Here is a 16,628-nt window from a genome sequence, read left to right on the forward strand (position 1 = left end):
AGGAGTAGCTTCCTGCGGGAGAACGCTATGCTCCTCGAGCGTTTCTTTTACTTTTCAATACCAACTAGCCCGACATCTCGCGCTTGTGAGCCACACATCACTTTAGTAATTCACATATGGCAAGCTGATTAATGATGTGAAACTTTTGGCAATGGTAATTGCTTTACACCCGAATATTTCCGCACAATAATATTTTGAAGGCCTGAGACAAAAATTACCGAATGTAAATTTTGTTCCCAGATTCAAGGGTGCCTAAGCGTTCGTAAAGGAAATCTCTAGCTTATCAGATTGAAAATATGTTAACTAAGCTCCTGTGAAAACATGTGCCGGGAGGCTTTTCATTTCATTTCATTTAGTTTTCTTACCTTAAAGGCCTCAAAGAGGAATATTACATATGGGACGCAAGAATTAAAAGCACAGATTCGCAAGAACAGGAAATTTTTTTACGTCTTCAACTAAAAGACTTGGGCAAGTGATGATGGCAGCACTGTTTAGAAGAATTATAGTTCCAGCAACAACTTCCAGCGCTTCGCTCCTCCCCCTTTTTTCTTTGCTCGTGCATCGTTCCTTCGCCTTAGGGACAAGCGTAAACGCAAGAAAAAGAAGAAAGGAAGCAATAATCGCCAGCTGAGCCTGGATAGCCTTTAAAAAAAATGTGCTACTGCTATACTACAAAGCCCTTGAGGATATTAAAAAGACCACCTGTTGCCGTGTGCTATTCGATTTCATTCCGCTACTTGAATTGTCGTCTTTCCAACGTTACATTCTACTTGCTTTGTGCCAAAAGTCATCTTAGACGCTCATTGCATTTACCATTCACCTCGTTGTCAAGGAGCCCTTCCCGAAAGATTGATGTTATCTCGTTGGATTTATAACACGGTCCTTCTGGGCATTTAAGATATTTCATCTTTGACAACGATGTTGCAAAACGTAAACTAGATGTTTTTTTCCGCATAGTTCTTTTCGGAACCTGTCATCCAGCTTAACAGCAAGAAAAAAGATGAATCTAACCTATGGAGTAACGGACAGACAGGGGAGCATTTATATTCCAGTGCAGTTTACCTAACAAAAATTGTCGGTGGTTTAGCTCTGGTTAAACCTGGAGTGACGCGATAGCTACAGCTGGCCGAGTGGAACTTGCTCAGTTGAACTGCAAGTCAGTCTTTCGCCTCTCCGTTTCGCTGGGCGTTCCTTCTCCATCTTCGTCCCACTTGACACGGCGCATGGGCACAGCGGTTGCAGCTTGGTTTCGCCGGCGCATTGCAGCAGCTGCTCCGCGCCACCTGGCTGGTCACGTGACCAACCACGTGACGAACCCCGTGACGAACGGCGCTGCGCCGCTGGCAGCTGCTTCGCCCCCTGTAATCAACCACGTGACAGCGTGGCGGCGCCGCCGCGCTGAAGGCTCGAAATGCTACCGTAATGTAGTTATCGCTACAAAATGAACCAGGAAGAACCAACAACTGCTAGCCAGGATGTGAAAAACACTGGGAAAAGTGGGACAAACTCAATTGTAAGTCATTTGATCCATCTTGGTCCTCATGAGGAAACTGCTACTCTCAGGCCTCCTGGTTGCGACGTCCTTTGCAGTCATCTTGAGTGTCATTGTTGCAAACATTCAGTCAGCAATGCCTGCTGCAGTTGGTCGTTTCTGTTTTCCTCAACGTGAACTACAGTACAGGGGGAACATCAAACCTTGGGCTTCAAAACTGGCTTCTGATGATGATGTGTTTTTTTACAACCCAAGGACAGCTTTGACCAAAAAGTTCCCCATGGTACAAGGTATTTATCTTCTACTCAAAGTGGAGTCAATGACCCATTTTCCAATCATTTCACCCTAAACAAGCCGAGCTCCAAACAGGGGAAAGCCCAGTGGCCTCAAACGTATTTACTGCGGAATGCATTGTTTAAGCAGCACTGCTTTACAACACGACTAAGGCGTGGCGCTTAAACTGCGCTTTATAGGTTTCCGACAGTGCGCGCAGAATTTTGGAGTGTAGGTTTTTAGCCCATTACTCGGTCTTTATTTTTGGCTTGTCAGCCTATGTTCTGCGAGATCTTAATAAGCCCGAAGTTCATTTCTATTTGGGTTAAAGCATTGATGTTTGAAACAGCATCGATAATTCCTTAATGTCTGCTGAAAATTATCTGAAGCCGCCCCTCTGCGCCAAGTTTTTAGATATGTCCATGACTTTTTAGGATTTTTAATTTAACAGAAACTGACCAGCTCAACCGCTTGGTGGACGAGATTTTAAACGTTTTTAGCACCTGTTCTAAGAACTTGAATTGCTCAAATGTTTAGGGGAATTTGCCTAACCATTTGACTAACGCACTTCCCACTTCGAGTTATGGATCAATTCGCTATCGTCCTACCAAAAGCTTTCCGTCCCGGTTAGCTCAGTTGGTAGAGTGACTTCTCTGATGTAGCGGTGGTCCCGGGTTCGAGCCCGGGACGAGGACGAATTTTTCTTTAACTACGAAGTTACTGAGAAAGCTGTATAGTTTTTCTTTGTAGCCGTATGGCTGCGCTTAGGTGGATGTCAATGAGTAATTACTCCCCTTAGTACTGTAAGAACTTGGTTTTTACTAAACATATTCCGATTCAAAGGCCATTCAGGTCCTAGATTTAAAATTGACTTTTTTACCTGATCGATACGTGTGTTTTAAATATGCGAAATATGCTAAAAAAGGCGCTTTTGCCGCTCGAATCAGCACATTCGAAGTTGGTAAAGGCAAGCATCGCGAACTTGTGCTTTTTAAATGCTTTAAAGAAAAGCTGCGCGCACATGATGCAACAAAGTCTGGCGGAGAAGGTTGACCGCTTTTAAACCTCAGGGTTTCCCCCATCGGTTTTGCTGCGGTGTGTCAAACCTTTTGGGGGAAAAATGAAAAATGAGTCCCGAAAAGCCCGCATGCCAAGTGGAAAAGGATAGGAAGAAGATTAAAGTGGTCCCCTATTTCCACAAGACGTCACATGGGCTGAAAAAAGGGGCTAAGAAATTTGGCGTCAATTTTGTTTTTTTCTGCCCCGCGAAAGTTCTCCGGTTTGTGAGCCCAAATCTCTGGTGGCCAGCAGCAGACTGGCGCTTGCATCACTATGCACCAGACGAAGTTCACCACGTGCGCAGTGCGGTTGGTTTACTCCATTCCATTGTCCTGCGGCAAAGTGTATATTGGGAAAACTGGAGCGTGCCTAAATGTACGTATAAGGCAGCACCGAACAACTTTGGGCTCGGGCCCGTGAAGCAATTTAGCCTTGCATGTCCAGGACTTCCACTGTTTCCCTCTGTTCCACCTGGTCAGTATTATCGGGCGGGGGAAATTAAGACGTGAGCGCGAGCTGCAGCTAGCGTTTTAATCACGAAAAATAAGCATATAAGTTTAAGCGACCCTTCAGTCATAATCACTGAAAAGGAGTTTAAGTTTTTATCTTTCTAAAGTTTTCCCTCACAATGTCCAAAGTGTGCGCTTGCGCAGGAATGATGCAAGAATGTGGCTCAATTCCTCGGAATAAATCAGTTGTAATTCCCGTGGTGTTGTGTGTGTGCCACCTTATTATTGTCCTGCGCCTGTTTCGCTCGTTCCACCATTGCGCATTATGAACCAACTAACCCAGCAATTTACTCTAGGGAACGAAGACGACGCTTGTATGATGTAAAATGTTAGGAAGGAAATAAAATGTGGACTTTGTGGCCAGCCGCAGTCCGTAGTCGTTTGATTCAGCCCAGGGCTCATGCTTATCAGGACATTGGTCACTTGATTTGAATTTTTTTATTTCTTATTCACAGACACTACAAGCCACTAACATGGCTCAAGCGCAGGGGTAATATGATAAGGACGGAAGCATCGTCACAATTACAAAAGGTTTCCAAAAGACAAATATACAATGCAGCAACACGGACAATTTAGCGAGTTGGTACATCATTTTAAAACTTTCGAAAGCGTTGCTACTGGGGACACCCGGTAAACCCGATTCACCAGAGTCTCCCAGTAACGAGAAAAAAAGTGTGCAGTAATTCCGTATATTCACAGATTATCCCACCGATTAAAACTCGTAGGCACTAGATATGAGGTAAGGGTACTGTGTCAGCTCCCCAAAAACTTGGAAAAATTTGCGCTCTGGTCGATAGGAGAGCCAGATTAGAAAAAAAAGTCAAAAGAAAGTAAAAAACAGTACAATATAAAACATGAATTGTTTTTGCACCTTGTGCCGAGGGAGTGGTATATGAAGTACCCTTCGCATGCGGAAAGAGTTATATAGGCCAAACTGGTAAATGTATAAACACACGGCTACGCCAACATAATTCGTGTTTAAAGGTGGCTCCTTCCTCTAATTTGGCCCTGCATTACAGAGACTGCGAACTTAACCATTCTAACGCGTTGGAAAACAATGCGTGTGTACCTCTGTTCAACAGTACAAAAATTCTGTACAGGCATTCCAATCAGCTAACAAGGGAATTATCTGAGGCATTTCATAATCACAAAAACTCCGACATGTGCGTCAGCACACCATCTGTTGTCATCCACGATTGTGAAATTCGGTATCTTAATTCAACACAGTGATTCGTTTGTCATTCTGAGGGTAGGCGCACGCGCTGCTGGCTGCCTTGTGTGAGCTATTCAACTTTATGTGTTTTTTCCAATAAACTTCAGTTGATAGTAGCGCTTGTCCTTCGTTTTCTTTCTCTTGGTGTCCCCCGTAGCAGCGCTTTCGAAAGTTTTAAAGCAATGCAGCAAAAATCATAACACTGTACTCAAGAAATAATCAAATCTAGCTCTGACTGACAAAATTATGAGCATCAGAAACACTGGAAGGCAACAGGTTTCCGTACGACACTCTGCGAGGGAAATAACTCTTTTTATCATTATTAATGCGAACAAATATAGGTGTTAAACAGCACTGATCGCTGCATCTTGTAGTCCTTGAAGTGAGGTGTTTGGGACGTTTTGTGATCTATGTTTTCAAATTGTCAGATATACATTTATCATATGTAGCTTATGAGCTTAAGAAGCCGAGAGCTTGTCGTTCAAACCAGGGCAGTAGAAATAAGACAAATTGTTCTGAATGCTGTTTAAATACTGAAAAGTGTTCGTTTCTTATTCCATATGAGCTGTCTTTGAAGCGGAGCTCAAATGTCGTTTCATAGCAACAGAGAGGGCGTCTTCTTGAGAATGGTGAAAACTTCATTCTTCACAGAACATCACGAATAGCGTTTTCTGGGAAACCAGCGGTAGTTTAAATTTCAAGCTTAGCGAAGTCGCTGGATAAAATCGGCACCTATACGCCCGCATCTGTGGTCGCTGAAATTTAAGATCTGAGAAAAAGGTGTAAAAAGGAAGGAAGCCTTTCTTGTTTTCACTACTGCTTCTATTTGGCTCTTGAATACTGTATCAACGCATTTTAGCACAAAACATTTGTATTCTACTTTATTTTCGGTCTTATAACTTCAAAGACAGAGCAACAGCCCTAAAAATGTCCCTCGCCGACTCTTAATCAGCGCTATTTATTCCTGATATGTTGGTTTTTGGCCCTTTATTTCATGTTTATGGCTTTATGAGGTTAACGCCCCAAAGTGATTCGGGCTATGAGGGACGTCATAATGAAGTGCTCCGGATAATTTCTACCACCTGGGGTTCATTAACGTGCACTGACATCGCGCAGTGGACGGGATTCTAGCATTTCGCCTCTGTCGAAATGCGACCGCCGTGGCCGAGATTGACCCTGTGTGTTTCGATCTCAGTCACGGCGGTTACGCCTCTTGTTTTCTATGTACGGTTGAAATATTGCGCTCCAAACCAAGGAAAACGTAATACGTGTAAGCAAGGCAGCAATGTTGGCTAGTTGGTAGTACATTTGGTGTGAATAACGCGCTACACACTAAAAAAACGACAACTGGAACGGGGGACACAGGACAAGCGTGCACTAACAACTGAGGTTATTCTGGTACGAGGGTACATAAATACATTTCATGCACATGCTGAAACCATCAATTCGTTGCCAACGGCTGTGTCGCACACTCCTTCGTTTCTTGATTAGATGTAACTCCTCACTTGATAACAACACCGAGGGTGTGTTTACGCACTCGTCTTCACCGGCCTCCCATATCTCAAAGGATTCTTTTATTTGTGTTTCTTGTGCGCTTGTCCTGTGTCCCCCGTTCCAGTTGTCGCTTTGTTAGTGTGTAGCGCGTTATTCACACCAAACGTAATAGGTGACGGCTGATAAGTCGTGGGTAGACTTGACATCGAACTTTTTGCCAGGATATGGTGATAGTGGCTGCTGCAGGAGAAAGGTGGCTGGAAAGTTGTAAAAGAGGGCTTTTTTTGTCCACCAGACGTAGTTCGACTGATGATGAGGATGACAATGTCGGGGTACCTTTATACGTGCAGCCTCCGACTGTGTGATGTTTCTACGCGATGCGAAGCTTCAGGTTAGCGAATACAGCGGCAGCTAGCTCCTTTCAATTCTACGTAGATGCTTCAGCGTATCTCTCAACACGATGCATATCTTTGTCAATCCTTCTATGGGCAATTAAGCACACAAGTGAAGGGAAAAGAGGTGCTCGTTATGCCATACATGACGAAAGCCAACAGTCCCTGAAACCAGTTGCATAGCAGATGATTTTTATTAATTTGTGGTGCTAATTGGTTGCAGGTTAACACTTATTAACATGTAGTTAATTAAAGATAATTGACCAGAAATCAGAAGAAATGCAAACATATGCTGCCAGTGCGATCCGAGCTCATGATCTCCGAATATCGCGTCCGGTGCTCTACCAACTTAGCTACAAGGACTGTTGTCCAATCTGCTGCTTTCGTGGGTATTTGTGTTTATTGGGTGTAAGAGAACCTTGAGAGTGTTTACCAGCGCCACCCTCGTCCATAGCGGCGGACGTAGCACGTCCTGTGTTACCGCGAGTGTGAGGTGGAACGTCATCTAACGACGAGGGCGGAAACTGTACGAGAACCGTCTTATCCTACCTATGGCGTCAAGACTGCCAGATTTGAGGCCCTTGTTAAAACAGTTGAGCAGAGAAATGAAAAAAGAGATACTCCTTATCACATACATGTCGTAAGCCAACTGTCACCGAAACCAAGGAGTGGCCGTAATTATCTTTTTTCGAGTACGTGGTGTTAATTAGCTGGAGATTAAGCAGTACCACACAGAAGGGAGGACTTAGGACTTTTTTTCGGGTGCTATTGTCGAGTTGCGGTGCCAATAAATGTGAATTTCTAGAGACGCGAAATATTTGGTGCAAATATCCTAACGCCCTGCAGTTTCTTGCCAACGCAGATACGACGTCTTCTAAATCGTGTGCCTGACTCTGGTTGGCTTCATACTGTGGCATAGCCGCAAACATCAAGCTCCAACCGCTGCACAATTCCTTTTATACTGTTAACTCGATGATTGCATTTGTTGACCTAGAAAAAGGATAATTAATGTTACCAGATAAAAGGCTGCGCACTGTAGGAAACCGCACGGAACGGCCGCATAAAGCAAACGAAATGAAAAAGATTTTTCAACCTACTAATAATCTAAAACTTTGATGAAGAATAGAATAATACCTGCATAATTATGAGCACGTTTTGAGAGACCGAAAGGCTGCATTCAATGGGCAAAAAAAATTATTTGCCCTAAAAAAAGCTCGCGCATCTGCAGATTTCTGTGAGCTAAGAAACGATCGGCCTCGGTGACGGTTATTAGGTCATATTTAATTTCTTTTCGAACATTTAGCCACATCCTTTATCCATTGCGAGAACTTCAGCTAGAAATTTTCTATTAATACTGAGTACTGCTCGCTTGAGCCATATAATTGATGTGCGAATTTGTGTGCCTTTCTTCGAAAACAGCACATTTGCGGGAAAATACTTACTTGTACATTGCTAAAAAAATTGGCGGGGGTTTAGGTCTGGTTAAACCTGGAGTGACGCGATCGCAACAGCTGCCTGAGTGGGATTTGGTCACGTGACCAACCACGTGACGAACCGCGTGATGAGCCACGGCGCCGCGCCGCCGGCGGCTGCTCCGCACCACGTGACCAACCAAGTGACAACGTGGCGGCGCCGCCACGCTGAAGGCTCGAAATGCTACCGCAATGTAGCTATCGCTACAAGACAAAAAATGAAGGGCCTTTGGACAGCCTCATGTTGTGCAATCATTTGTGCGTCTTGAATAATTTATGCATGCAAATGTTTCCAGAGAGTCTTGTTTCATCTTTACCGTCTAGCATTTTGCATCGGGTGCTAATTTTAGGAATCTACTGCCTAAACTTTCGTCCCATCGTGCAGTGGAGCTGGTCTCACAGTTTTTGTAGATTCACGTAAGATGCAAAAGTAACCAGTTCGTATTGTTCATGCAAAAGGAGACTTTCGCTAAAGGATAACTGCATGCATAAGACGGGAAGGATAGCTGGATGGTTCTCGTGGGTAATATGACTTTTTCTTTTTGTTTCCAGGTAAGCCTATCATCCATGTAATACCAGCCCTAACGGCAATCGTACATGGTGAGTTCTACTCCTTTTTTATGTTCTGAGACTCGGGTGTGTTTCGTGTCTCCTGCACGAGATAATTCCTCAGAACATGCTGTTGGTCCAGTGGGTGGATGTCGAGCTCAGCGACAATGGTTGCGCGAACACGACGACCGCTAGAATAGGTACGACTCGCGCATAATTACAGCTCAAATTTATTAAAAACTTCTTAAAATATGCACAACTATGCGTTAACAGGCGCTGAAGTCCTCTGCACAGTTAAAATACCAAACCCGAAGAAATACGAGTATTATATTCCCAACTAGGCTTTTAAGGAATCCATTTCGCTTTACGCCCAGACTCTATGATTCTCCACGTGGTGTATAATACCTTATTGTTATTCACCGCAGTGTGGTAGGTGCGGAGTTCGATATCCAGTGCCACCGCGTCTCCAGTGGCGAAACAATGAGTACAGGCTTTCCCCTTGCCTGGTGTTCGGCTTCTCTTGGGTGAAATGCTTGCAACATCGGTCTTTGCGCACGACGTGCGGGTCACGCTCTGACAAGGTCACGTGGTGCTGTGCCTGTGAGTCTGCGAAATATCTTCACCTGACAGCACCTGTTCACCATGACAGCCGTGAACAGCGCTCAGTGGACGAGGACACAAGGAAAGAAATGGCAAGGCACACGCACGCTGACATACAATACTGTATTTCGAACCTCGGCCCGGATATATAGGCATATCGTCCGCCAACATCACGCATGCGCTGCAAGAAGAACATTCAGGCGCTGTCGGATGTACAGGAGTTCGTTTTTGGCCGCTGCGGTGCCTCAGTGCTTATGGCGCTCGGCTGCTCACCTGAAAGACGCGGTTTCGATCCAAGATACGGCGGTCGCATTTCGATCGAGGCGAAATTCTAGAGGCCCGTGTGCTGTGCGATGTCAGTGCACGTTAAAGAACCCCAGGTGGTTGAAATTTCTGGAGCCCTTCAATACGGCGTCCCTCATAACCTGAGTCGCTTTGGGACGTTGAGCCCTCATAAACTACAAAATTTAACGATGGTTAAGACCTACGGATGGATTCGATACGCAAGAGCCACCTAAACGATCTATCTTTTCAGCTTCAATAATTACACGAGTCAGTTTATCTCTGTTTTTAGAAAAAACAGTGCAGTCCTGGCGGACGGGCTGGCACGTGGAAACTTCATCTGATTCGCCTCATCTACACTGTTATCATCAGACTTACATTTCCTGCAGTGTACGTCAAGGAACCCGCCTCGCTTTTCAGACACGTTATTACAATGCTCCCGGAGGCGGTCGTTCAGACAATTACCACTTTCACCAACGAAGCTTTTCCCACATGAGAATAGAACGCTGTACACAACTGAGTTTTCACATTCAACAAAATTTCTTGGTGCTGCTATCCGCACTATTGATTCTCAGCGCCAATGGCCTTGGTCAATCTTCACCACTTTTGCAGCTGGTCAGAGGCACAAATATCACTTTGACGTTCGCCCGATCTTTTTTTTAGACAGTGGTAGAAACCTTGTATGCACGAAATCACAACAATATCCTGCTTCCGTTTGGCTCCGCAAGATCTGCCGGGACAATGCCCGTCCTCAAGATTTTTATCTCGCCGCCAGCGAACGCAAAATCGGGTCTTCCGAGACTGCGACTCGTTGCACGCGGGGTTTTTCTCGTTGCCCCGCAAATTTTCTCTCGAGTCTGCGGGCACTGAGCCGCCATGTGCGTCGCGTCGCCGCGCCTGTAGCATGGTTTCGAGACTGTGTTGGCTTGCTTAGGAACGCGGCTTTTCAGCTCCATCGTGCTTTGTTCAGAGCACTGCCTGTTCACAAAAACTCTGGTGGATTTCGCCGTGTTTTTTATGCTGTAGGGCGGCCACTCTCAGCCTGGTCATGCACGGCAAGCAGATTTGCAAGAGCGGTTACGACAAACCACTCATTCCCTTCTGTCAAGGTTACATAACGCGAGGCCACTGCAGTGAGCGTCGATTTAAGCTGATTAGCAAGAAGTATCTTTCTTAGTTTCTCGAAGCTGCTCACTCCGTGGGCCTTCAGATAATATCTGAGGTAGCTCGTAATTCGTGTGGCTAACTGCTGCCAGCCCTCATCTTTCCTTCTATATGCACCAAGAATTTTTTTCTTGTGCTCACTGGGTGTGAGTCACAGTTCTTTCAAAAGCGCTGCCTTTATACGCTCAACGGTAAAGTCTGCTTCCTGGATGAGGCTTGCGCACAAGCAGTTCAATTTTGAAGCTAAATTAGGTAAATCAAGTGCTTTTGTACCTCTTGCGGGGCACCATAACTCTCAGAAAGACACTCCACCGTGTCATTCATGTTATGATCCTGTTATTAACATATATGACACCCTGTATACCATCCTGATGCTGCTGTCAAGTCATTGTAGGGTGCGTCGACCCCTGTCAAGCCTTCTCTCTGGCTTTTTGTCGACGCACCCAACATCCTCAAGATGTTGAATAAATTGAATTGAATTTGAATTTGAATTTGAAACCGCACTGGAACCTCAACGTCAGGAGGGAACTGTGGGATTTCTCCGCCAATCATTTCCGAAAAGTTCCGAAGATTGTTATCTGCACGTGAGCTCGGATCGTTGGCCAAAGAGCTGCTTTCGTTCCCTGCGGAAGCTTCAAGCTCTGCCAATTTAACCTCCAGCTCCAGCTGCTTTATCTTTTCCCGTTCTATTTGCAATGCTTCTGATACCGGACCTCTGTGTACAGTAGCTTCAGTAGCTTAAACTTCTCTAACGCTCTTCGGCGTCTCATCATGATGTTCAAGCGCTCCCCCGGGCTTCTTTTTCCTTCACGTTAGTTTTGACTTTTGACCCGCCCGCAGGTGCGTCTTCGAGGTGTTCTGAAGCACCCCCTGCTTCTTTCTTCTTCACCTTGGTCTTAACTTTAGGCATGTTGTGAGCGTGCACCACCCCCGTAGTCACGGTACAGGAATGGATTCCTCAGCCGCTCTTGTTCCCTTGACCACTGTCGGCGGCCTTGTCTGCAACGTTGTGGGCCGAAGAGTCACCGCTTCTATCCAACCGCACGACGCCTGCAGTGATGGGTCTTGATCCGCAACTCCTCCCGACCTGCTAGTCGCCGCCGTCAGCTTCTTCCACGGAAGAAAAATGACGTCCGCGATCCTGTCTCTGCTGCGCCAGTAATATTCCGTTTACGTTCGGTAGCTTTCGTTGTTGGTCCGATCGAGATTGAGAGCGGCTTCCAATAGGAATTTCACAAGACGATGCAGCTGTTCAATAAGAGTAAAATATTTTCTTGTTTCATTTCCTAGTAACACAAAAATATAAGACATGCGGTACACCGCAGCGTCCCGGACGTGGCCGCGCACGGCACACTTATGGCCCGCAAGCCGTTATGAATCGGTCAGCCGCACTCGACTGCCCAGAAATACGCAGAGCGCCCAGGCGACCTCGGCAGCCCTGAAGTTGCGACCGCGCACAGTCGCTGTTTTGTTCAAACTCATCCACATCTGCCGCCAAACCTCTGTTCTTCCCGTGTGCAGCCTGCCCACGCTTTGCTTATCTCAGCAGTCGCGTGGCATACGCGGCCGGTGGCCGCGACTCTCGCCTGGCCCCACCGGTACGTCACCCGCACTCGGCCGGTGTTTACGTCTGCTGAGGCCAAAGATTGCAATTCTTGGATAGCAGCAGAGGCGTGGGAAACCCGGGGGTTACCGGGTCCCAGGACACCGCCGCTATAGCCAGACACAGACTCTGTAAGCGGGTACGAGTGCTGCGGGTCAGGGTTCGGCCGGCAAGGAAATTCCGCTGTTGCCGACGTTGCTACACACATAGCCTGAACGCCCGAAGACGCGGCAATTGCAGTCGTTATCCGCACACTCCAACCCATCGCCACTCTCCACCTTCCTGCCACATCCACCTCGGAATTCTCCACAGACACGGCAGTCGGGCTTGCCCTTACACACACATGCCCGGTATGTCCTTACCGACTCAAAAAATGCACTCCTAAATTTTGCGCGACGACGACTCCTTAAGACCGCTTTCCGCATGCTTAGCTCACCCCCATTTACCCAGCCCGCCATTGAGAGCTGATCTGGGTGTCTGCGGACTCTGGGAACCCCGGCAACAAAGCCGCCAATGACCACGCCCGAGGGCTTAACAACCGGGCGGTGGCGGAATCGGAGCCGGGCTCTTCACGTGAGCGCATGCACTCATTCAGCGAGCTGACCCATGCATATCGTGCCGAGCGCCAGCTGTACCCCCCTCCCCCCACCAATCCAATTGACAATCTCTTGACTCCTTCATACCCGCACCCTTCTCTCCCCCTATTTGCGCTTCCGCATCTACCCGGGAGCATTCACCCCCACCTGTACCGAGTGGACCCACCCTTATGCCACACTTACCCACATTCTCCATGCCCTGTGGACCCTGCCCCAGCGGGCCCTGCGCTCCTGACCACTTGAGAGAGATGGGAGATCGTACCGAACTCCATGGACCGGGCCAGGCAGAAGACAGCCACTGAGCGGGCCGCCCACGTCATGGAAATCGATATACTAACGAACATATAGTGCAGTGGTGTTGTGCGAGGATCCAGGGGTCTACGTGTCCCAAATCATTTGCTCATTAAATTTCTTTATTTCTGTGTACCTCCGTCAGTGAATGAGTGTTCCGCTTGCCGCGGATACGTGATGTTGCTCATCACATACATATATATTCCGGGCGAGAGTTTCAAAATAAACTTGTAAGTCAGCGCTAGTGTGTCTCGTCGTTTCGTTCCTTGTGTCCTCGTAAATTGTGCGCTGTTGAGTCCTGTCAAGCAATACCAACATGTCCTAAACTGCCACGTTAGTCACCTGTTCGCATTTGTTCATGAGGAAATACAGCGATATATTGAAAATGTTTTACTTCCAAATATAGAATTTATTACCACCCATGCTTTCATTATTATTGGAGCACGTGCAGCCATGTACACCATGCCAGATGTCAAACGTATGCGATATATCATCTTCAAACCGCGTAAAAATTCTGCTTATCAACGATATTCCAAGTATTTTTTTACATACACAAAATTTATTGCAGTCAAAGTACCAACAATTCATTCTCTGTTAGTTCCCTGCTCATTGTGCCGTGGCTGTGCCTTCAGATGCACGCAATGACTGGTGACCCGCACTATGGCAAATGCATGCGTGGCGGGATACATATTTAAATCGAAGAATTAAGGTAAAGCCCCGAAAACTTATTTGGCCGCATTCAAAGCAGAAGCTGATGCGGCCAAAGTAAAAAAACCTGGAAGGTTATTTAGAGTGTGCCTATTGCTACATAAATTTTCCAAACATTACTACATAAGCGCACATTGACTACTGTCTGACTTCCATACGTCTAGAAGCTGCAGTACATTAAAAATGTAGTGAAAGATGCGCAAAATATTGTGACTGATAAACGGTCGAAGCACTCAAAACCAGGTTTAATTAGACGTGCTAGGCGTCCAGGACAGCAGGGAGCTCGAGCGAGGAAGAAGACGAAAATCTCTAGCCCCTCGAGAGCGCAAGGCATGACAAGTTCCATCTAAAACAGTTCGTCCGTGGTATGGCGCCACTGGATTGATTGGGACTGTGGCAATATATATGAATGTAACTTCTGCGGCAGAGTCTACAAATGGCTTGGCGTCCTTTCTCTCTTAGTCCTGTCGCTCTTGTCTATTTCTTGCATTGCGTGCCGGAGGACATACTCTAACGAGCCAATAATGTCATGTGAAGGCCGTCCTTATTAACTGCTTTATCCAAATTACGTATGCTACGTATTGTAAAGGCGCAAAATAATCTACCTACTCAAGGTTTCAGTTGATTTAATGTTAAGTCGAATACCCGAACTTTTTAGCTCCAACGTTTGTGGTCCGGAAGCTGCCAAGACGACTGACAGGCATATAAAAAAGAATTGGTATTGAAAGACAAATGTGTGAATCGAAACTGATGTGCGTGCTCAACGCAACGACAAGATTTCTCAAGTCCGATGGTCTCATTGAGATACTTGGCTTTCTATTGCATTTGAAAGCAGGCAATTGAACGGCAGCATATTTTCCTTCTTGAGCACAGACACCACCCAACATTACTAAGGCAGAAAGACAGCGCGTGATCTAAAAACTGTGGACTGTTATTTGCAAAGAAAACGCGGTTAACAACTGAATTATTACTCAGCGATAGTGTCGTTAAAGTTGTATATCTCATTTTGATCGAATAAAACTACCAAAGATTGCGGACATATCTAAAAACATTGACGTCCTCTTTTCGAGCACTGAAAGAGTGGGGTAACCACCGGATAAGAAGATATTGCAAGAAACGGTAGATCAAGATCCTGTGTGCTATTAGCGATATTCATGGTTATCTCAATGGGACCAGGGGTGAAAAAAGTGGCCAGCGGCTCGCTTGCTTTATTTTCAGCCTCAATGATTCCGAGAATGCCTGAAGGAGACTACGGCACACTTATGAAACAGAGGAGGAAAGAACCGTTGAGGGAATAAAACTAAGCCCTGGCACATACTCACAGACGTTGGCCGTAGTGCTCTGGGTTACGACTGAAAAGGACTAGTGCGAGATTTTTAATGCGAAAGCATCTCTTGTCTTATGAGTGGCGTGTGCAGGACCTTTCAGCAGAGCCTGTCAGCAGAGCGTGTCATCGGAGTGTGTCCGCACGACAATGACCATTCGAAAAATGAAATTCGACGACATTGCGGTTCAGACTTAGGCGCTCTGTGTGCCAGGTGGGCACGCAACGCATGCGCCACGACGGGTAGTTGGTTTAAGGGTGTTAGAGGGGCACGAAGCGAACTCGTTGTGGTGTGTACGAGGTACAGTGTGTTGGGGGTGTGTACTCAAATTAGAAAACGATGACGTGCAAAGAATTGCTGACGTCATGCAAGGGTCACGTGTTAAGTGTCACATGACAGCAATAACTTGGAAAAAGTTGCCGATGTAATCCAAGCGTCACGTGATTTAGTGTCAGTTGACAACGATGACTTGCAAAAGAAGTTGCTGACGTTGAAACGCAAATGCTTTCGCATTTCTCCAATGCAGCAGACTGCAGTGCTCAATAATTTTTTCTTGGTTTTTCATTTCGCCCTGGATGTTCACTAAACTTCCTCCAGTGGAGCCCCTGGGGTGGGGGGGGGTAAAGTAGCAGTGTTTCCTTATTACGCTATTATGCATGTGGCTTGTGCTGTACCGCTCAGGCGAGCTGCACGGCCAGAGCCTGAAGCCTCTTCTTCCACTACTACGACACAAAGAAGTAACAGATTTTTCAGCGAACGAAAGGCGCGATGGAAGTGAATCAAACAAAGCTGTGGCCTTCTCTTTTGGGAGTTTGTGATTCTGTGTCCCTTAAGCCATGATTAATAAAACGCTTCACACGTAACCGTTACAACGTTCCAATACATTAAGCTTCTTATATATTGTGGGAACCTGAAATCTGTGAGCTGCCTGAAATTTGGTCACCCTCTCTATATCAGGTGACATGCGATATATCAGTGTACAATAAAACAGCAAACTGTAGATTTGCCTCAGTGAACTCTTTATCCGCGATAGCAAAGCAAACTTTGGTGCCATAGCGACAATACGAAAAATAATTTATACGTGCTGCCACATAACGCCCTGTTTATGACGAGAGTTCTGCGATGCCAGGTTAAGCCGAACTTTGGCCAAAAACATTTACGATATTACGTAAAAAAGTCGTATCTGCACGTTGCCGACTGCTTCCTCCTGGGTACACACGAGCTTTTAACTGGATTTGATTAAATTACTTACACTTCTTTTCAGAACATTCACTACTTTGCAAGCAGGACCTTTCCAGACATGTATATCAACAGCATATCCCGAAGTATAAAGCTAACATGATGATGAAATGCCACAACTCAGAACACCTATGAGCACTTGTGGGGCTCGCCCGTGCTTTGAGTTCATTACTTTCTTCTTACGGACATTTTCAACGCCTTTCGGTGTGCATCGCTCAAGCCGCACCGCAGCCGTGTGCTCGCTCTCGCTGGCGCTGTTAGCCTTATCCGCTCATTGCTGAGCCAGTCGAACATTTGTCGCAGATCTCTAGGGTGTAAGCTTCAATTTCAGGCTCGAAGAGCAGTGCTCTCGTTTGTTTGGGTTACA

The sequence above is a fragment of the Amblyomma americanum genome, chromosome 6 (assembly GCF_052857255.1).
Source record: "Amblyomma americanum isolate KBUSLIRL-KWMA chromosome 6, ASM5285725v1, whole genome shotgun sequence".
NCBI classification, from domain to species: Eukaryota; Metazoa; Arthropoda; class Arachnida; order Ixodida; family Ixodidae; genus Amblyomma; species Amblyomma americanum.